At 50.1% G+C, this 21,511-nt stretch overlaps 1 long non-coding RNA gene across 3 annotated transcripts in view; it reads left to right on the forward strand.

Moving 5' to 3' along the window:
- LOC104847315 (uncharacterized) overlaps positions 1–21,511 on the forward strand; it is a 63,120-nt gene that overhangs the window by 18,123 nt on the left and 23,486 nt on the right. For all 3 annotated transcript variants that reach the window (XR_010319877.1, XR_010319878.1, XR_010319876.1), the window contains 2 exons: positions 7,228–7,473; positions 15,143–15,202. This is a non-coding gene — a long non-coding RNA (uncharacterized LOC104847315). The remainder of the gene's footprint in view (positions 1–7,227; positions 7,474–15,142; positions 15,203–21,511) is intronic.

A 21,511-nucleotide genomic window follows, 5' to 3' on the forward strand; every position in this document is an offset into this window, starting at 1 on the left:
TCCTGTCTTTTCAATGACCTCTTGCTTTCTTCACGTATGATGTCCTCGATGTCATTCCGCAACTCATCTGGTCTTCAGTCACTAGTGTTCAGTGCGTCGAATCTATTCTTGAGATGGTCTCTAAATTCAGGTGGGATATACTCAAGGTCATATTTCGGCTCTCGTGGACTTGCTCTGATTTTCTTCAGTTGAACTTGCATATGAGCAATTAATGGTCTGTTCCGCAGTTGGCCCCTGGCCTTGTTCTGACATGATATTGAGCTTTTCCATCGTCTCTTTCCACAGATATAGTCAGTTTGATTTCTGTGTGTTCCATCTGGCGAGGTCCATGTGTATAGTCGCCATTTATGTTGGTGAAAGAGGGTATTTGCAATGAAGAGGTCATTGGTCTTGCAAAATTCTATCATTTGATCTCCCGCATTGTTTCTATCACCAAGGCCATATTTTCCTTCTTCTTTGTTTCCAACTTTTGCATTCCAATCGCCAGTAATTATCAATGCATCTTGATTGCATGTTCGATCAATTTCAGACTGCAACAGCTGATAAAAATCTTCTGTTTCTTCATCTTTGGGCTTAGTGGTTGGTGTGTAAATTTAAATAATAGTCATGTTAACTGGTTTTCCTTGTAGGTGTATGGATATTATCCTATCACTAACAGCGTTGTACTTCACGATAGATCTCAAAACGATATTTTTGACGATGAATGCAACAGCATTCCTCTTCAAGTTGTCATTCCCAGCATAGTAGGCTATATGATTTTCCAATTCAAAATGGCCAATACCAGTCCATATCAGCTCACTAATGCCTAGGATATCGATGTTTATGCGTTCCATTTCCTTTTGGATGATTTCCAATTTTCCTAGATTCTTTGGTCAGCTGTAGGCTATAAAGCCACCTAGCTGCAGAACAGTATTGCCTCCTCAGCAACACAGCATCACACCTTTCATATTGCCTGCTGTCCAGACCCTTTGGCTTGGTGGTGGTCTGTGGGTCAAGGGATTTGGGGAGCTAACACCGTGCTCACTTGGCTCATGCTGTCTGTGTAAGCAGTGAACTGTCTCTATTCTTCAGTCTCATTTTCTTTCTCTCTTAGTTATCTAGTGCTGCTATAACAGAAATACTACAAGTGGATGACTTTAACAAACAAATTTATTCTCTCTCATAGTTTAGGAGGCTAAAAATCTGGATTCAGGATGCCAGCTCCAGGGGAAGGTCCTTGTCATCAGTCTTCCCCTGGTGTAGGAGCTTCTCAGTGCAGGGACCCTGGGTCCAAAGGACATGCTCTGCTCCTGCCTCTTGTTTCTTGGCAGTAGGAGGTCCCTCTCTCTCTACTGGTTTCTCTCTCCTTTTATTTCTCAAAGGGGATTCACTCAAGATACAACCTAATCATGTAGATTGAGTCCTGCCTCATTAACATCATAGAGGTTAGGACTTATAACGCATAGGATAATCACATCTGATCACAAAATGGTGAACCACCACACAATACTGGGAATCTTGGCCTAACCAAGTTGATATACATTTCTGGGGGACACAATTCAATTCACAACACTGACAAAATCTAAGATGGTCTGGCCAGCCTAGCAGGTACTGCTCCTTAGGGATTTCGTCATAGCCTGACACCCAGCTCCCATTTGGGGCCCATCCATCCAGTCACATGGACAGATGGTCACTGCAGAGCGTGGTGGGTGTGAATGACTTCGTCTGTTTCGATGTTGGCCCAGAAGAGCCCATCTGAGTTTGAGGACCTGTCTGGAAGAGTCCCATACCAGATCCTCCTTGAGAAGCTTTTACACGCTTTGTCTTTCAAGCCCTCCCATCATGATGTTGGCTTTTCTTAAAACCTGTCTCAACTGGCAGCTTCCATTTTCTCCCAACGAGGGTTAGGGCTGCTGTGTGAACGTTGATTCAAAACCAGCGTGAGCCAATGGCAGAAAAACAGGTCACAGGTGAGTGGAGCCTGCATAAACCTGAAGACTCCTGCGGTCCCAGGGCACTACTGACCAGGCTGCTCCTTAATCCATCACTGCTCTGGGGCCTCAGAGGGACAGAGCTTCCTCATCAGTCTGACAGAACAAGTCAGCAAGTGAATCCAGGAGAGAGCTGTTAGCCCAACTGAGGGCTGAGCTTCTGCAGAGTCAGAAGTCCCAGGGGTGATCTAGTATGAACAGGACGGTAGGTAAGTGGGGTGGAGTTATGAGCCGGACATCTGAGTCCACATCCAAATTTTGCCAAAAACTGGCTCTTAGTTCTTGGGCAAGTTATACATACGTAAATACATTAAGACAATTAAAAATAACTAACAATAAATTAATCAAATTTTTAAAATAAAAAAACTTTAAAAATAAAATAAAAATACATACATAAAAATTAAAATATGTAAAATAAATAAATTAATAAATAATAAAATATACAAATAAAGTGAATATAAAATAAAAAACTAAAATTAAATTTTAAATAAAATATAGATAAAAATAAATAACAAATAAGAAAATAAATGTATAAAGTAAAGTAAATGTTAGTTGTTGTTAGGTCCCCTTGAGTCAGTTCCGACTCATAGCGACACTACGTACAACAGAACGAAACACTGCCTGGTCCTGTGCCATCCTCACAGTTGTTGCTGTTTGAGCCCATTGTTGCAGCCACTGTGTCAATCCATCTTGTTGAGGGTCTTCCTTTTTTTCATTGATCCGTTACATAAAATAAATACATGTATATATAAAACAAAAAATAAATAAATGAATAAAACATAAAATTAAAAATTTAAGCAAAAATAACATAAAATAAAAATAAAAATAAAAATAAAAAAAACCTTAACATTGAGTAAAAAAAAAATAAAAAATGAATAATACAATGAATAAGACAACAAATGAATTTACAAACTAAAATAAATATATAAAGTGAATACTTTACACTTAAGATTAAAATAAATAAAAAAATGAATAAATAAACGTTTTAAGTAAAATACACATAAGTAAAAATAAATAAAAATATATAAAGTGAATATCAATAAAATTAATAAATAACAAATGTATAAGTAAAATGATATGTAAAAAATAAAAATAAATGAGTAAATATAACAAAATGAATAAAAATTTTAAAATAATAATATACATACAAAATAAAATTAAATAAGTAAAAATATTTTTAAATGAAGTAAATCAATTTTAAATTATTTGATTAACAAAATAAACAGATACACACCCATGTATATATTCAATATACATATTCTAACTCTCTCCTTCCATTTCCCTTTCTATTGTGTTGTTGTTAGGTGCCGTCGAGTCAATTCCAACTCACAGTGACCCTATAGGACAGAGTAGAACTGCCCCATAGGGTGTACAAGGAGCGGCTGGTGGATTTGAACTGCTGATCTTTTGGTTAGAAGCCAAGCTCTTCACCACCATGCCGCCAGGGCTCCTTTCTGTTGACATGGCCCTATATAGTCGAACCTATCTCCCTGGCTTGAGAAAAACGTGGTAATCTACTTCAGTAAAGATTGTCGCTGTGTACCATTGAGTCGATTCCGATTTTGGAACCAACTCAGAGAGCCTGTATGATGGAGTAGAACTCCTCCATACGGTTTCCTAGGCTGTAATCTTTATGGGAGCAGATCCCCAGGTCTTGTCTCCCTCAGATCAGCTTGTGGCTTTGAACCGCTGACCTTTAGGTTAGCAGCCGAGTGTTTAACCACTGGATCACCAGGAGTCCTTCTGTAAAGATGACAGCCAAGAAAACCCTATGGGGCAGCTCTACTCTGTCACACGGGATCGCCATGAGTCAAAAATGTACTCTACCACACCTAACAACAACAATCCCTGGCTAATTCAGATTTTAAACAATTTAATATAAACTTTTTAGAACAGTGAACAGGCAGAGTTTGTGCTTAATTAATTAGCTGTCTATAGTTCACCAGCTGTTGAGGTACTGAGTGGGAATAATTTTCAGAAGTTGGCAATTCCTGCCCACCTCCCAACACTGAGGGTCAAAATGGACAATTGCATTACAAGCCCACCCACCCGCTAATCTCACTCTCCACTTACCTGGCAGATGGCAGCAAAGTGCTCCTCTCTATTCAGCGCACTTATCCAAAGGTCCACCTTTCATCCAGAACTTGTTCTAACTTCCCCATCTCACCTTGTAAAGTGTCCGAAGAAATCAGCCCTTTTGGTATGTCCTTTAAGTCCTGTGAATTCAAGTTAACAAGTAGATGTTCCAGCAATCTTTGATTTTTTTTTTTTTTAATCAAGCATTCTGAGTGCATATTTTAACTGAGACACGTCCTCAGGGAGATTTTTAGTACCTTCCTTGGATAAGTTAAAAGCTTTCCTCATTTTAAACCACTCAGAATTCCCTTGTTCTGCTCCAACGACTGCCTCCTGGTCTACGTACATGTTCCGCATGAGCACAATTAAGTGTTCTGAAGTTTGCATTTTTCACAATTTATCCATAATTTTTCACGATGCACCCAGTTGATAAAACACAGGTAAACATCTTTCTGGTATTCCCTGCTTTCAGCCAAGATCCCTCTGACATGAGCAATGACATCCCTCATTCCACATCCTCTTCCGAATCCGGCTTGAACTTCTGGCAGTTCCCTGTTGATATATTGCTGCAACAGCTTTTGAATGATCTTCAGCAAGGTTTTACTTGTGTGTGATATTAATGATATTGTTGGATAATTTCTGCATTCTGTTGCATCACCTTTCTTTGGAATGGGCAAAAACATGGATCTCTTCCAGTCAGTTAGCCGGGATGCTATCTTCCAAATTTCTTGACACAGACAAGTGAGCACCTGCAGTGCTGCATCTGTTTGTTGAAACATCTCAATCTGTATTCTGTCAATTCCTGGAGCCTTGTTTTCACCATTCCCTTCAGCGCAGTTTGGACTTCTTCCTTCAGTACCATCCATTCCTGATCATATGCTGCCTCCTGAAATGGCTGAACATTGATTAATTCTTTTTGGTACAGTTTGACTCTGTGTATTCCTTCCAACTTCTTTTGATGCTTCCTGTGTCGTTCACTATTTTCCCTGTAGAATCCTTCGATATTGCAACTCGAGGCTTGAATTTTCTCTTCGTTTCTTTCAGCTTGAGAAATGCTGAGCACATCCTTTCTTCTAGGTCTTTGGACGTTTCATTATAATACTTTATTTTGTCTTCTAGAGCCACCCTTTGAAATCTGTTCAGCTCTTTTACTTCATTTCTTCCTTTTGCTTCAGCTGCTCTACATCCAAGGGCAAGTTTTAGAGTCTCTTCTGACATCCATTTTGGTCTTTTCTTTCTTTCCCATCTTTTTAGTCACCTTTTGCTTTCTTCATGTATGATGTCCTTGATGTCACTCATTCCACAATTCATCTGCTCTTTGGTCATTAGTGTTCAATCCATCAAGTCTGTTCTTGAGATGGTCTCTAAATTGAGGTGGGATATACTCAAGGTCATATTTTTGTTTTTGTGGACTTGCTCTGATTTTCTTCAGCTTCAATTTGAGCTTGCACATGAGCAACCAATGGTCTGTTCCACAGTTGGCCCCTGGCCTTGGTCTGACTGATGATATTGAGCTTTTCCATCGTCTCTTTCCACAGATGTAGTCCATTTGATTCCTGTGCATTCCGTCTGCTGAGGTCCATGTGTTTAGTCGTTTATGTTGTCGGAAAAAGGTATTTGCAATGAAGAAGGCTGTCAGTTTGTCATACTGTGACCCCACATGTCTGTCAGTTTGTCGCACTGTCGTGGCTTTTGTGTTGCTGTGATGCTGGAAGCTACGCCATCAGTATTTCAAATACCAGCAGGGTCACCTGTGGTGAACAGGCTTCAGTGGAGCTTCCAGACTAAGGCAGACTAGGAAGAAGGCCCTGGCGGCTTGCTTCTGAAAAAATTGGCTGATCAAAATCTTATGAGCAGCAGCAGAAGATTGTCAGATATAGTGCTGGAAGACGAGCTCCTCAGGTTGGAGGGCACTCAAAAGGCAGCTGGGGAAGCGCTGCCTCCTCAAAATGGTGACTTAATGACATAGACGGAGTCAAGCTTTCGGGACCTTCATTTGCTGATGTGTCACATCTCGAAATGGGAAGAAATAGCTGCCAACATTTATTAATAATTGGAAGGGGGAATATATGAAGTATGAATCTAGGAAAACTGGAAATCATCAAAAATGAAGTGGAACGCATAAAGATCAATATCCTAGGCATTACTGAGCTGAAATGGGCTGGTATTGGCCATTTTGACTTGGAAAATCAGATGGTCTACTATGCTGGGGATGACAAATTGAAGAGGAATGGCATCTCAGTCATTGTCAAAAATAGCATTTCAAAATCTATCCTGAAGTACAACACTGTCAGTGATAGGATGATATCCACAGCCTACAAGAAAGATCAGCTAATAAATTATTCAAATTTACACACAAACCACTAATGCCAAAGATGAGGAAATTGAAGATTTTTTACCAACTTTTGCAGTCTGGAATTGATCAAACATGCAGTCAGGATGCACTGATAATTACTGGTGATTGGAATGTGAAAGACGGTGTCTTAGTCATCTAGTGCTGCTATAACAGAAATAGCACAAGTGGATGGCCTTAACAAAGAGAAATTTATTTCTTCACGGTAAACTAGGCTAAAAGCCCAAATTCAGGGCGTCAGCCCCAGGGAAAGGCTCCCTCTCTCTGTCGGCCTTCTCATCAATCCTCTCCCAAACTAGGAGCATCTTTGTGCAGGGACCCCAGGTCCAAAGGACACGCTCTGCTCCTGGCACTGCTTTCTTGGTGGTAGGAGATTCCGTCTCTCTCCTAGCTTCTTTCTTTTATATCTCAAGAGATTGCCTCAAGACACAATCCAATCTTGTAGATTGAGTCCTGCCTCACTAAAAAAACTGCCGCCCATCCTCCCTCGTTAACATTATAGAGACAGGATTTACAACATACAGGAAAATCACACAATACCGGTGGCCCAGTCCAATTGATACACACATTTTTTGGGGAACATAACCAGGCGCCCCTTGGAAACTCTATGGGACAGTTCTATTCTGTCCTATAGGGTCGCTATGAGTCAGAATCGACTCGACGGCACTGGTTTTTTGTAACTGAATCCGTGATAGGATTGGTAGTTGGAAAATATGGCCAGGGTGATAGAAAGGATGCTAGAGATAGCATGATAGAATTTTGCAAGGCCAAGGACTTCTTCATTGCAAATACATGATTCATAACTTGTGTTAAATTTGCCAACCCTAGGTCCATCCTTTGCCCTCTCTCAACAAGAGAACTCTCCCGAAATCTAATGGATCCTCAGAGATACGCAACCAGGACAATACGTGAACCTCAGTCTTCAGGTCTTGGTCCCACTGGCTCCCCACGCACTGAGTCTTCCCACAAACTGCTGTAACCGGTGAGGTTTCTGAGCCCACCTGGGCAGAATCAGCAACGTCTTCCTTGAGGTCCCTTACCTGAGCCTTCCACTGAAGACACATTTCGCCCTGTGTAAGTGGCCTCTGCTTCTTTCTGGGTGAGAGTTGACTTCCACAAGAGAACAGGGTCCAGGAGGAGCATCAGGAGGCAGGGCGCCATCTCTCCCCACCAAGTCTCTCTGTCTAGCCTCAGGCCTTTTACAATGACTCCTAGAAATGTTACCCTTCCAATGACTCCATCCCCGGGAGGCCCCTGGAGCTTCCCCTGTCTGAGTCCCTGTCCCAGGCAAACAGTCCCTTTAACAGGCCTTCCCTCCTTGTAGCCCCTGCCTCCGTCTCAGCCCATCCCAGAACCTAATTGGGTCCGAGGTTACCTGCCCAGCATCATACCTGCAGCCCCTGGTCCCCACAGGAATCCCAGGACACAGGACCTGCAGGATTCTAGGAAGTCTTCAGTCAAGCCCTGCAGCCCTGCCCCCTCTCCTGAGGCCCCGCCCTCCTGAGACCCCGCCCCTCCCGAGGCCCCACCCAATGAGCTGCCTGACTGGCAGCCGTTTCCATGGTGACTGTAAACAGCCTCCCTCCCAGCTGCCTCTGCTCCCTTTGCGGCTGTCTGGTGCCGTTTCTGGGGACTGGGGCCCGCAAGGAAAGGGAGACCCAAGTGTAGGGGTGGGTTGGCTGCAGAGCTGTCTGGGGGCCAAGGCTGAGAGTGGGGAGACTCCCAGGTCAGAAAGGTGTCTGACAGCCAGTAGACAGGGCACCACGGACGGGAAGAACAGAGGAGTGGGGTCTGCTCAACACAATGACCCTTCACCCAAACAAATATCCGCACTAGCACCAAAAATAAATGAAGTCATAATAAAAAAAAGTCACCTGAATGGCTCAGGGCACTCCTTGCTGTCACTACTGTCTGGCCCAGAGAGGGGGGCCCCAAAGATGGAAGGTGCTGAGTCCCTTAACCTCTGGGGGAGGGAACCCGCCTCAGACCATGAATTCATCTAGGGGCGATCCCATGAGCTTCTACTGGGATAAGACAGTAACACGTTGGCGGTTATCAAAGCAGCTGCTACTCTCTTAACGCGCACTCTCTCCTTCCTGAGGGGAAAAAAAATGAAATAAACTGTTGTACCAGGGTTGGCGGTTGCCATTAAGACCGGCTACACGCAGGTCCTTGCTGTATCGTCAGCGCGTGGAGCCCCTCGCTCACGTGCTGCACCGTCAGGGCGTGGAGCCCCTCGCTCACGTGCTGCACCGTCAGGGCGAGGAGCCCCTCGCTCACGTGCTGCACCGTCAGGGCGTGGAGCCCCTCGCTCACGTGCTGCACCGTCAGGGCGTGGAGCCCCTCGCTCACGTGCTGCACCGTCAGGGCGTGGAGCCCCTCGCTCACGTGCTGCACCGTCAGGGCGTGGAGCCCCTCGCTCACGTGCTGCACCGTCAGGGCGCGGAGCCCCTCGCTCACGTGCTGCACCGTCAGGGCGCGGAGCCCCTCGCTCACGTGCTGCACCGTCAGGGCGTGGAGCCCCTCGCTCACGTGCTGCACCGTCAGGGCGTGGAGCCCCTCGCTCACGTGCTGCACCGTCAGGGCGCGGAGCCCCTCGCTCACGTGCTGCACCGTCAGGGCGCGGAGCCCCTCGCTCACGTGCTGCACCGTCAGGGCGTGGAGCCCCTCGCTCACGTGCTGCACCGTCAGGGCGCGGAGCCCCTCGCTCACGTGCTGCACCGTCAGGGCGTGGAGCCCCTCGCTCACGTGCTGCACCGTCAGGGCGTGGAGCCCCTCGCTCACGTGCTGCACCGTCAGGGCGTGGAGCCCCTCGCTCACGTGCTGCACCGTCAGGGCGTGGAGCCCCTCGCTCACGTGCTGCACCGTCAGGGCGTGGAGCCCCTCGCTCACGTGCTGCACCGTCAGCGCGTGGAGCCCCTCGCTCACGTGCTGCACCGTCAGCGCGTGGAGCCCCTCGCTCACGTGCTGCACCGTCAGCGCGTGGAGCCCCTCGCTCACGTGCTGCACCGTCAGCGCGTGGAGCCCCTCGCTCACGTGCTGCACCGTCAGGGCGTGGAGCCCCTCGCTCACGTGCTGCACCGTCAGGGCGTGGAGCACCTCGCTCACGTGCTGCATCGTCAGCGCGTGGAGCCCCTCGCTCACGTGCTGCACCGTCAGGGCGTGGAGCACCTCGCTCACGTGCTGCATCGTCAGCGCGTGGAGCCCCTCGCTCACGTGCTGCACCGTCAGGGCGTGGAGCCCCTCTCTCACGTGCTGCACCGTCAGGGCGTGGAGCCCCTCGCTCACGTGCTGCACCGTCAGGGCGTGGAGCACCTCGCTCACGTGCTGCATCGTCAGCGCGTGGAGCCCCTCGCTCACGTGCTGCACCGTCAGGGCGTGGAGCCCCTCGCTCACGTGCTGCACCGTCAGGGCGTGGAGCACCTCGCTCACGTGCTGCATCGTCAGCGCGTGGAGCCCCTCGCTCACGTGCTGCACCGTCAGGGCGTGGAGCACCTCGCTCACGTGCTGCATCGTCAGCGCGTGGAGCCCCTCGCTCACGTGCTGCACCGTCAGGGCGTGGAGCCCCTCGCTCACGTGCTGCACCGTCAGGGCGTGGAGCACCTCGCTCACGTGCTGCATCGTCAGCGCGTGGAGCCCCTCGCTCACGTGCTGCACCGTCAGGGCGTGGAGCCCCTCGCTCACGTGCTGCACCGTCAGGGCGTGGAGCACCTCGCTCACGTGCTGCATCGTCAGCGCGTGGAGCCCCTCGCTCACGTGCTGCACCGTCAGGGCGTGGAGCACCTCGCTCACGTGCTGCATCGTCAGCGCGTGGAGCCCCTCGCTCACGTGCTGCACCGTCAGGGCGTGGAGCCCCTCGCTCACGTGCTGCATCGTCAGCGCGTGGAGCCCCTCGCTCACGTGCTGCACCGTCAGGGCGTGGAGCCCCTCGCTCACGTGCTGCACCGTCAGGGCGTGGAGCCCCTCGCTCACGTGCTGCACCGTCAGGGCGTGGAGCACCTCGCTCACGTGCTGCATCGTCAGCGCGTGGAGCCCCTCGCTCACGTGCTGCACCGTCAGGGCGTGGAGCCCCTCGCTCACGTGCTGCATCGTCAGCGCGTGGAGCCCCTCGCTCACGTGCTGCATCGTCAGGGCGTGGAGCCCCTCGCTCACGTGCTGCACCGTCAGGGCGTGGAGCCCCTCGCTCACGTGCTGCACCGTCAGGGCGTGGAGCCCCTCGCTCACGTGCTGCACCGTCAGGGCGTGGAGCCCCTCGCTCACGTGCTGCACCGTCAGGGCGTGGAGCCCCTCGCTCACGTGCTGCACCGTCAGGGCGTGGAGCCCCTCGCTCACGTGCTGCACCGTCAGGGCGTGGAGCCCCTCGCTCACGTGCTGCATCGTCAGGGCGTGGAGCCCCTCGCTCACGTGCTGCACCGTCAGGGCGTGGAGCACCTCGCTCACGTGCTGCATCGTCAGCGCGTGGAGCCCCTCGCTCACGTGCTGCACCGTCAGGGCGTGGAGCCCCTCGCTCACGTGCTGCATCGTCAGCGCGTGGAGCCCCTCGCTCACGTGCTGCATCGTCAGGGCGTGGAGCCCCTCGCTCACGTGCTGCACCGTCAGGGCGTGGAGCCCCTCGCTCACGTGCTGCACCGTCAGGGCGTGGAGCACCTCGCTCACGTGCTGCACCGTCAGCGCGTGGAGCCCCTCGCTCACGTGCTGCACCGTCAGGGCGTGGAGCCCCTCGCTCACGTGCTGCATCGTCAGCGCGTGGAGCCCCTCGCTCACGTGCTGCATCGTCAGGGCGTGGAGCCCCTCGCTCACGTGCTGCATCGTCAGGGCGTGGAGCCCCTCGCTCACGTGCTGCATCGTCAGGGCGTGGAGCCCCTCGCTCACGTGCTGCATCGTCAGCGCGTGGAGCCCCTCGCTCACGTGCTGCATCGTCAGCGCGTGGAGCCCCTCGCTCACGTGCTGCATCGTCAGCGCGTGGAGCCCCTCGCTCACGTGCTGCATCGTCAGCGCGTGGAGCCCCTCGCTCACGTGCTGCATCGTCAGCGCGTGGAGCCCCTCGCTCACGTGCTGCATCGTCAGCGCGTGGAGCCCCTCGCTCACGTGCTGCATCGTCAGCGCGTGGAGCCCCTCGCTCACGTGCTGCATCGTCAGCGCGTGGAGCCCCTCGCTCACGTGCTGCATCGTCAGCGCGTGGAGCCCCTCGCTCACGTGCTGCATCGTCAGCGCGTGGAGCCCCTCGCTCACGTGCTGCATCGTCAGCGCGTGGAGCCCCTCGCTCACGTGCTGCATCGTCAGCGCGTGGAGCACCTCGCTCACGCAGAGACGGCTGGATCAGCTTCTCTAGTGGGTCCTGGTCTCCCAAGCGGCCAGGCTTATCCCTACACATGGCCGGTGCAGGACAGGTGCTCTACTCCGCACCGCCCTTGCCGGGGTGGGGGGAGACCCCGTTCCCTCTCCGTGGGGAACTGATATACAAGTGGGGTTGGCCAGGTGTCTGCACATGTACGAGAGAGGGAAAGCGTCTGTGTGCCCAGAAAAGGGGGAAGGCTTCTCTGACAGGGAGAAGGAACTGGGAGAGAGAGAAGGCGGCCCGATTCCCACCCTTCTGATCAGAGAAGCAGGGACCCTGGTTGCACAGTTGTTAAGCCCTTGCTCCTGTAAAGATTTACAGCCTCGGAAACCCAACGGGGGCAGTTCTACTCGTTCCTGTACGGTTGCTGTGAGTCAGAATTGACTCCTCGGCAATGGATGAGAATGTTCTGAGCCCAAGGTATTTACTGAGGCAGCCGGTTCCCCCAACAGAAATAAAAACGGTTGACTTGGCAATGCCAGTGACCAGGGGCAAATTATCCAAAAGGTAATGGAAGCACGGTGCTTCCCTTGCTTACCAGCTCGTATGTCGTGAACAATTTCACATTTTTTCACCACATCAAATATTCTGCTTCTAGGTATGGAGGTATGGCTGGCATCTGTCTCTCTCGCAGCCCCACAGCACCTTCCTTCAGAATCTAAGCCTCTTTTCAAATTTACAATCCCTGACGATGGGCTGCCAGTAAACAAGGTAAACATGGGCTTACTGGTGCTTATTTACTAACCTGTAGTGACCAATTTCACACGGGTTTCAGTACAGATTGGTAAGTAAGCACAAGTAAGCCCATGCTTACCTTGTTTACTGCGTAACCCGCCCTGCCAGTTACCCTCTCAAAGCCCCTGGATGCTCCGAATCTGCGCGCTCTGGCAAAGGGTTGCCGCATTTCCCACCTGTGAGCAGGAGAGGGCAGCGCTGCTCCAAACACCACGGGGTTCCGAGGCGCTCAAACTTCCCATCCCGCTGGGAGTGAGCGGTTTTGTCCGGAAACTTCCCAAGGCTTCCAGTTTCTTCCCACCCAGGTTGTGCTTTTAGGTTTCTCGGTGACAGGGACAGGAACAGGAAAGCTGCTGACACGTATGCCCAAATCTCTGCGCGCCCCTGAGAACTGGGAGCTGCATTCGGTGACGCGTGCCCCCGACGCCCCAAAAGTCCACCGACAAGGACACTGGAGAGGAGGGGGCGTCCCTGCGGCCGAGAGGACTCGGGGAGGGAGACGGGACCGGCGTTTCCTGCGCTTCCTCTGCTCCTGCCATCGCTCAGCAGCCCAGGGTTACCAGACGTTTGTTCATCACGGATTGTTGAATATTCTGAATTTTTACAATATTGCATTAAAATACTATTGGTCTTGATTATTGGAACGTTTGTAGCTGTCTAGGTGCCCTGGAGTCGTTTTTCTAGGGCTCTCATAGGACTGAGTGGAACTGCCTCACAGAGTTTTCTAGGCTGTAGTTTTGAGCTCTGGTGGTGCAGTGGTTAAGCGCTGGTCTGCCAACCTTCAAGAGAAAGATGTGGCAATGGTTTCCATAAAGATTGCTGTTGTTGTTGTTAGGTGCCCTCCGTTCCATCTCACTGCAAATCTGTGTACAACGGAATGAAACACTGCCCCTCCTGCGCCAGGCTCACAGTCGTTGCTATGTATAGCCCATTGTTGCAGCCGCTGTGTCAATCCATCTCCTTGAAGGTCTCCCTCTTCTTCACTGACCCTCTGCTTTACCAAGCATGATGTCCTTCTCCAGGGACTGCTCCCTCCTGATAACTTGTCCAAAGTACTTGGGAGGAAGTCTCACCATCCACATTTCTAAGGACCATTTCTGACTGTACTTCTTCCAAGACAGCTTTGTTCATTCTTCTGGCAGCCCATGGTATATTCAATATTCTATGTCAATCCCATAATTCAAATTCATCGAATCTTCTCCAGTCGTCCTTATTCACTGTCTAGCTTTCACATGTATATGCCGAAACCAAAAAACGAAACCCGCTGCCATCAAATGGATTCGGACTCATAGCAACCCTATAGGGCAGGGTGGAACTGCCCCCATTCGGCTTCCAAGGAGTGCCTGGTGGATTCAAACTGCCGACCTTTTGGTTAGCAGCTGTAGCTCTTAACCACTATGCCATCAGGGTTTCCACACGCATACAAAAAGGCAGCTGAAAATACCAGGGCCTGGGTCACGTGTACCTTAGTCCTCAAAGTGGTATCTTCACCTTTTAACACTTTAAAGAGGTCTTTTGCAGCAGATTTGCCCAATGCAGCGCATTTTTTTCCTGACTGCTGCTTCCATGGGTGTTGAATTTGGATCCAAGTAAAATTAAATCCTTGACAACTTCAATATAGTCTCCGTTTATCATGATGTTGCTTATTGATCCATTTGTGAGGATTTTTGTTTTATTTATGTCGAGGTGTAATCCATACTGAAGGCTGTGGTCTTTGGTCTTCATTAGTAAGTGCTTTAAGTCCTCTTCACTTTCAGCAAGCAAGGTTGTATCATCGGCATTTTGCACGTTGTTAGTGAGTCTTCTCCCAATCGTGATGCCCAGTTCTTCTTCATATAGTCCAGCTTCTCGGATTATCTGCTCAGCATACAGGCTGAGTAAGTATGGTAAAAGGATACAACCTTGACACACACCTTTCCTGACTTTAAACCACGAAGCATCCCTTGTTCTGTTCGAACAACTGCTTCCTGGTCTACGTACAGGTTCTGCATGAGCACATTTAAATGTTCTGGAAGTCCCATTCTTCAGAATATTTTCCATAATTTGTTATGATCCAAATGGCTTTGCATAGTCAGTAAAACACAGGTAAACATCCTTCTGGTATTCTCTGCTTTCAGCCAAGATCCAGCTGACATCAGCAATGATATCCCCGCTTCCAAGTCCTTTTCTGAATCTGGCTTGAATTTCTGGCAATTCCCTGTGGATGTACTACTGCAACCGTTTTTGAATTATCTTCAGCAAGATTTTACTCGTGTGTGACATTGATTGTTCAATAATTTCTGAATTCTGATTTTGTTATCTGATTATTCTGCATTTCATAAAGATTACAGCCTTGGAAGCCAATTCAACTACAACGGATTTAATCCTGGAAACCCTGGTAGCATAGTGGTTAAGAGCTATGGCTGCTAACCAAAAGGTCCGCAGTTCAAATCCACCAGGCGCTCCTTGGAAACCCTGTGGGGCAGGTCTACCCTGTCCTATAGGGTCGCTATGAGCCGGAATCGACTGGAGGGGAATGGGTTGTGGGTTGGATTTAGTCCTTAGGGAAGCGGATCGCCAGGCGGGGCTTTCTTCCACGGAGCTGCTGGGTGGGTTCCAACCGGTCATCTTCGTTTAGGAAGCAGCCGGTGGTTTAACCCGTAAAAAAAAAAAAATTTTTTTTTTTACCAGGGCTGCTCTGGAAACGTTTGACGCCCCAGGCGCCTCTGTTAACTGCGCTTCTCTGTAGAGGTAGGTGTGGGCGGTTATGTGGAGCTGAAAGGTGCGGCCTGTCTTTGCCGGCTGATTGTGGGGCTTCCCAGCCGTGAGACCCACGAGAGCAAACTCCAGCGGGTACTGGCGCCCTGACCGAGGGGCGGCCGCACCTGCACCCGTGGGCGTCCCCTCGCGCGCCCGCACGTCGGGAGCGCAGGGAGCCCACCCGGTCTCTGGTGCAGCGCTGTTCCCGCCGACGCGCCGGGCTGTGCCGGCCGAGCCCAGTGCAGGGTCCCGGCTCCGCGCGTCTGACGGGCCCGGGAGGAGCCCACGCCACGTTCCGCTCTAACGGGCTCTTCGCCCCGGAGCTCCTGGGGCGCGGGGACTCGACCCGGGGCTGCGTACGCCCCTGACCTGGCGGTGCAGAGGTTCAATGCTACGGCTGCGAACCAAAAGGTCGGCAGTTCGAACCCACCAGGCACTCCTTGGAAACCCTATGGGGCAATTGCACTGTGTCCTATAGGGTCGCTACGAATTGGAATCGACTGGACAGCAACAGGTTAATGGGTAAGGGTGAGGGGCGAAGGCAGCCAGGAACCGGCCGACCCCGCTCAGCGCCCCGTGTTCATTGAATCCTGGTTATTCCCTTTTAAGTCCTAGTCTGTAAGACACCTACTGAAGTATTTATGGGTGAAACGATTTTCATTGCCTTAAAATGCCAAAGGAGCCCTAGTGGCTAACGGCTCAGCGCGGGGCTGCTAACCTAAATGGTGTGGTTGAACCCATCCAGCTGCTCTGCGGATGAGGAGCTGCCCACGACCTGCTCCCTTAACATTAAAAACAGCCCTGAAAACCCCATGGGGCCGTCCCACTGTGTCATATAGGGCTGCTATGGGTCTGAGCCCACAAAACGCTGTAAAGCACTCCAGGAGAACCAAAAAAAAAAAAGAGGGAGTGTGCAAAAAGACTGGCAGCATGTAGATAATTTTCGAAGCCGGATTCTGTATGGAGAGCTCGTACGCTATTTTATTTTTATGCATATTGTCAGATTTTTCATATTAAAACGTCTTTAAAAATCGGCGGTTTAAAAAAAATCAACGGTTCTGGGACACCACGCAGTCATTTTTTTAAAGAAAAGCGACTTCAAAGCTCACACCTGACACCAGACAAAAGTAATTCCATATGGATGAAGGATTCAAATACAAAAAATTAATTAGTTAAAATAAAAAATAAACCATTCATGCCCTGAGAAACTGAGTAATATGTAAAAATAGTATCAGTATAACAAACGTTCTTCTAGGAATGAAGCCAAACATAACAAAGAAAAGGTGATCTATTCCACTATTTAAAAACTTGTAACGTTCCACAAGACAGAAAATACCTTACGCAAATCAAAAGGCAAAGTAGGAAAAAAATATTTGCAAGTCATAAAGAGCTAACGCCCCTCATTTACAAATAGCTCCTACGAACTAAGACAAAGACCAGCGTCCCCAGGTCACACGGGCAGCTGCCACGTGGACAGGACACCTGGCCCCCAGGAACCAGGCTCTCAGCGCCACACCTGGAGCTGCGCTCCGAAGGCCGGCGGGGAGCGGGCGGAAGGAGCCGAGAGGCCGAGAGGCGACGGAAGGGGCCGAGGGCCGACGGAAAGACCCGAGCTGCGGGGGGGGGAACCGAGGGGCGACGGAAAGAGCCGAGCTCCGGCGGAGGGGACCGAGGAGCGACGGAAAGAGCCGAGCTGCGGCGGGGAGGACCGAGGAGCGACGGAAACAGCCGACATGCTGGGGGCGAGCCGAAGGTTGACGGAAAGACCCGAAGGCGTGGCGGGGAGCCACGAGCGACTAGCGACTTGTGCCCGAGGAGACTGAGGGGGCGTCGCGGGGACCGCGGGGCGGGCAAGGGGGGGCGTCTGGTGGGGACCCTAGTGTGTCACCCTCGGAAGGTGGTCAAAGGTTAATCTTAGCTCGTTTCCTTTGTGTTTAAAGCGCGCCTCTCCCCGCCCCCATGAGAGTGACGAAGGGAATGGAGCCAAGTTCTCACTTTTGACCCCTCCCCGGGGCAGGGTGCCCGGCACCCCTCAGCTTCCCACCAACACTCCATATTTATCACGTACAAAGAGCCTGGAGCCCTCCAGAGCCTGGGCTGTGAGGCCTGCGAGGAGGCCAGCGAGGTTCCCGCGCCGGGCCTCAGTTTCCCCGTGGAGACGACATGAGAGCAGGCACCGACCCCTTGGCCGAGCTGAAAGCTCCTGGATCCTTTCCCTTATGTCCCGCTGCCCTCCCTGGGGAGGACCCCTCGCTGGGCCTGGGTGGGCGACGAGGGCGCTGGACAGGCTCCAGGTACCCGGCGACAGGAGCAGAGAGGGTCCCTCTCTTCCCTCTGCGCGGCGGACCAGGACTTCTGGGGGTGCCTCGGGCAGTGGCCATGAGGACCCCCTTTCCTTGGTGGGTTAGGGAACGGGGACAGGCGATCAGAATGAAATAAAGTGTAGTGGACATGTGGATTTTTATTAAAATGGAGCATTCTTTTGTTCGACAAACTTTGATCAGAGCCTGCTCTGCTCCTTGTAGCCCTTTCCCAGGGCTGAATTTCTCCCTGCAGAGGTGGAGACCCTCTCTGTCTTCGATCCCTGCTCTCTGTCACCTCCACCCTCTGGACACCTCCCCCCGGGTGGGCTCCAGGATACACTCCTGCCCCTCGAGGCCTCAGAGCTCCTCTGCTCCCTTGACTGGGACCCTCTGACCTCCCATTGCAGGTGCCGGGCACAGGCCCAGGCCCCCGGGGTCCCGGGCTCCAGGAAGCCCCAGCCAGTTCCTCCATGCCCTGTGCCCCTGCGGCACTCACCAAAGCTGGCCCCTCTCACCTGACGGTCCCTCCAGTCCTGTGCTCTAGGTCCTGGGCTGAGTTTCTGCCTCCCCTCGGGTCACCTGGGCCCCGTGCACAGTGGGGGTGGTGGCTTTAGAAACAGTGACACACCCTCCTCTGTTCTCTTCTGTTGGGGAACATATTCTCTCCCTGAGCATCCGCAAAGACGAGTACCAGAGCAGAAGAGCCGAGGCTGTAAACAAACCCCCAGAAATACTGGGAAATATAGGAAAACTTGTTAGAAACCTCAGTCTGGGGAAGACTTTATAATTGAGGAAAACAGGGAAGGTGAACAGAAGAGAACCTGGTGCAGGACCAGAGGAGTGGCTCACGAAATGGAAGTGGGAGCGAGGTCACTTCACCGGTTGCAAGGGAGGGTTTGCTGGATTTAACAATTGGTTGATGGTGTGGGGGAAGATATCTATGATGACGTTCAAGTCTTTGGACCTGATAACAGAGGTGTGCTGTCCCGGAAATGACTGCAGACCATACAGAGCTTACTTTTTTTTTTCAATGATATTTATTTTGTTGTTATTGTTGAGAGTAGACACAGCAAAGCTACACGGATTCCACAGTTTCTACGTGTGTCATTTAGTGGTATCGGTTACATTCTTCGAGTTGTGCAACCGCTCTCACCCTCCTTTTCTGAGTTGTTCCTGCCCCATTCACATGGGTTGCCTGCCCCCTAAGCTTTAGAGCTTACTTTATTTTTGAAAGCCAGATATTTTAATTTTTAAATTTTGAAACATTTGCTGTTTATTTTATTTCAGCATTAAAAAAATGTGCTTTAGCTGAAAGTTTACAGCTAAAATTATTTTCTCACACAAAAATTTATACATATATTGTTTTGTGACATTAGTTGCAATCCCCACAATGTGACAGCATGCTCCCCCTTTCCACCCTGGCTTTCCTGTGTCCATTCAAACAGTTCCTGTCCTTTCCTGCTTTCTTGTCCCGCTTTTGGACAGGAGCTGCCCATTTGGTCTCCTTTATCTGGTTGAACAAAGAAGCGGGTTCCTCATGTGTATTATTTTTTGTTTCGTAGTCCTGTCTAATCTTTGTGTGAAGAGTGGGCTTTGGGAACGGTTTCGGTTCTGCGTTAACAGTGCGGGCCGGGGGCTGTAGTTCCGGGGGTTCCCCCAGTCTCTGTCAGGCCATTAAGTTTTGTCTTTTTACATTAAAAAAAAAATTAGAGTTTACTTTTTAATTGGAGGATAAGTACTGAATTTAATTTTTAACCACTCTCTCTGTGAAAAATCGATGATTCATTTTAAGTGTCTATTAATATTTTATTTGCTCCCAGAACCTATTTTATTCCTCATCCCTTGCAGGGTGTTCCTATCAGGCTTTAGCAGGATAATGTAGCACTTGGGGGCCAAGATGCAGCCCAGTAGCGCTGTACTGGAGGCCAAGATGGCAAAAATCTCCACAGCCTCCATGACCTTTCCCTTGGTGCTGTGGTAGACAGGGAGGAAGGTGACCCAGATGCTGCAGAACACCAGCACACTGAACGTCAGGAACTTGGCTTCGTTGAAGGTGTCGGGCAGGTTCCTGGCCAGGAAAGCCACAGTGAAGCTCCCCAGGGCTAAGGGGCCCAGGTATCTCAGGACACAGTAGAAGGTAGTGACCAAGCCCTCATTGCATATGAGGAGGACAAACCCAGGCTTGGAGTGTGTGTCTGTGTCAGTGAAGGGGGGAGAGGTTCCCAGCCAGACTCCACAGAGGGTCACCTGGATCAGGGAGCAGATGGGAATGACACAGTTAGGTGCCCCTGACACCAGCCAGCACCTCACCCTCCTGTCTGGTGCTGTGGCCTTGAAAGCCAGGACCCCAGTGATGGTTTTAGCCAAAACACTGGAAACAGGCACAGTAAACAGGACTCCAAATGTGGTTTGCTAGAGGTTGCAGGTGGCTGTGCAGGGGCGGTGGATGAAGAGAAAAGAGCAGAGGAAACACAGGGTGCGGGAGGTGAGGAGGTAGCTGAGAGTGTGGTTATTGGCCTTCACAATGGGAGTGTCTCGGTGCTTCACAAAGACCCCAAGGACCACAGCTGTGATGCCAGTGAGGAAAAGAGCAGCGCTGGCCAGAGCTGTCCCCAAAGGTTCTTTAAAGCCAGGAAGGTCACAGGCTTTGGGAGGCAGCTATCTCTCTGTTTGGATATTGATCATCTGAACACTTCATACACTGCTCTGCATCTAATGAGAAAAGCAGAGATGTGGTGTCTCAGGTTCAGCAATTCCTGCAGATTCCCAGCACCCAAATCAGTTACGATGGAAAGTTAGGACACTTGGGTACACCCAGGCAGAGCCCTCGGGTACAGCCAGGCAGAGGCCCCGGGTACACCCAGGCAGAGCCCCAGGAAGCCCGGCTACGCACAGCTTCAGGCTTACACCGCTCACTCCTTTTTGTGTTATGGATTAATATTTAGCTTTGCCTATTCAGCGTGCAAGGGAGACATTATTTTGTTGTGTCTCACAGTGAAGCTACTATGGACTGGTGGACTCACAGGTACCATTTCTCCTGGTTATGTTTTCAGTGGACAGGCTTCCCTGGCCTTCTGAGATAAATTGATTTTTGGAAGGCTCGTCCTGGGAATTTGATGATACACGGGGGTTTTTGTTGTTTTTGGGGGTGCAATACTGGTACGTGATTTTGTAGAATATTGTGTTTGTATTTTAGAAATGCATGCTGAAGTATTTAGAAGTAAAATGTTTCAGAAAACAAAAATAAGCAAATATGGTATAATACCAACTATTGTTGTGTCTAGGTTATGTGTAAATGGATATTAATTATGCCATTTTCTCTACTGTAGTTTTAAATATTTTGTATTATGTCAAAAGAAGAAATGGAAAACTCTGCCTAAGACAGTCTCTTAAGTTGAAAATGTAGTTACATTTCATATCAGTGGCTAAGTATTTATTCATTTTTCATCCCCCAAATCAATTCCTACTCAAGTTGAAACAATATCAAATCTGAATGGAAGCAAGACTAATTTGTTAATTTTCATCATCTGACATCGTTAGGCAGCTTCTCTTCATTAATTATAATATTGCTGTCTACTGGCACTTTTTTTTAGCTCCTTTTTATTGTTATAGACCATACAACTTAGGACTGCTCAACATGCATTAATGTGATAATCAGTGTGTATGTAATTAAATCTTCAGATAAAATAGATTCCTAGTAGCACATTAAAAGTAAAACTGTCAGTGAGATCAATGTCAGTGATACACTAGAACATCATGGCAAGAAACCTGCAGACCATGACTGCATGGAGTTGAAGACAACCATCAACTGGACAATCATTCAAGTGTAAACATGACCAGACAGTGGCTCCTGTGTCATGCTGCTCAATGGCTTAGGGGTTCTGGGAAGCCCAACTGGTCTTCATAAATATGAAGAACCTCCTGTACTAGGGTGACCCCAAGTCCTGGTTTGGCTGGGACAGCTGTGTTTTATCCCTACCTCCCCCAGTGTAATTAT

This window comes from Loxodonta africana, chromosome Y (assembly GCF_030014295.1).
Source record: "Loxodonta africana isolate mLoxAfr1 chromosome Y, mLoxAfr1.hap2, whole genome shotgun sequence".
Lineage (NCBI taxonomy): Eukaryota > Metazoa > Chordata > Mammalia > Proboscidea > Elephantidae > Loxodonta > Loxodonta africana.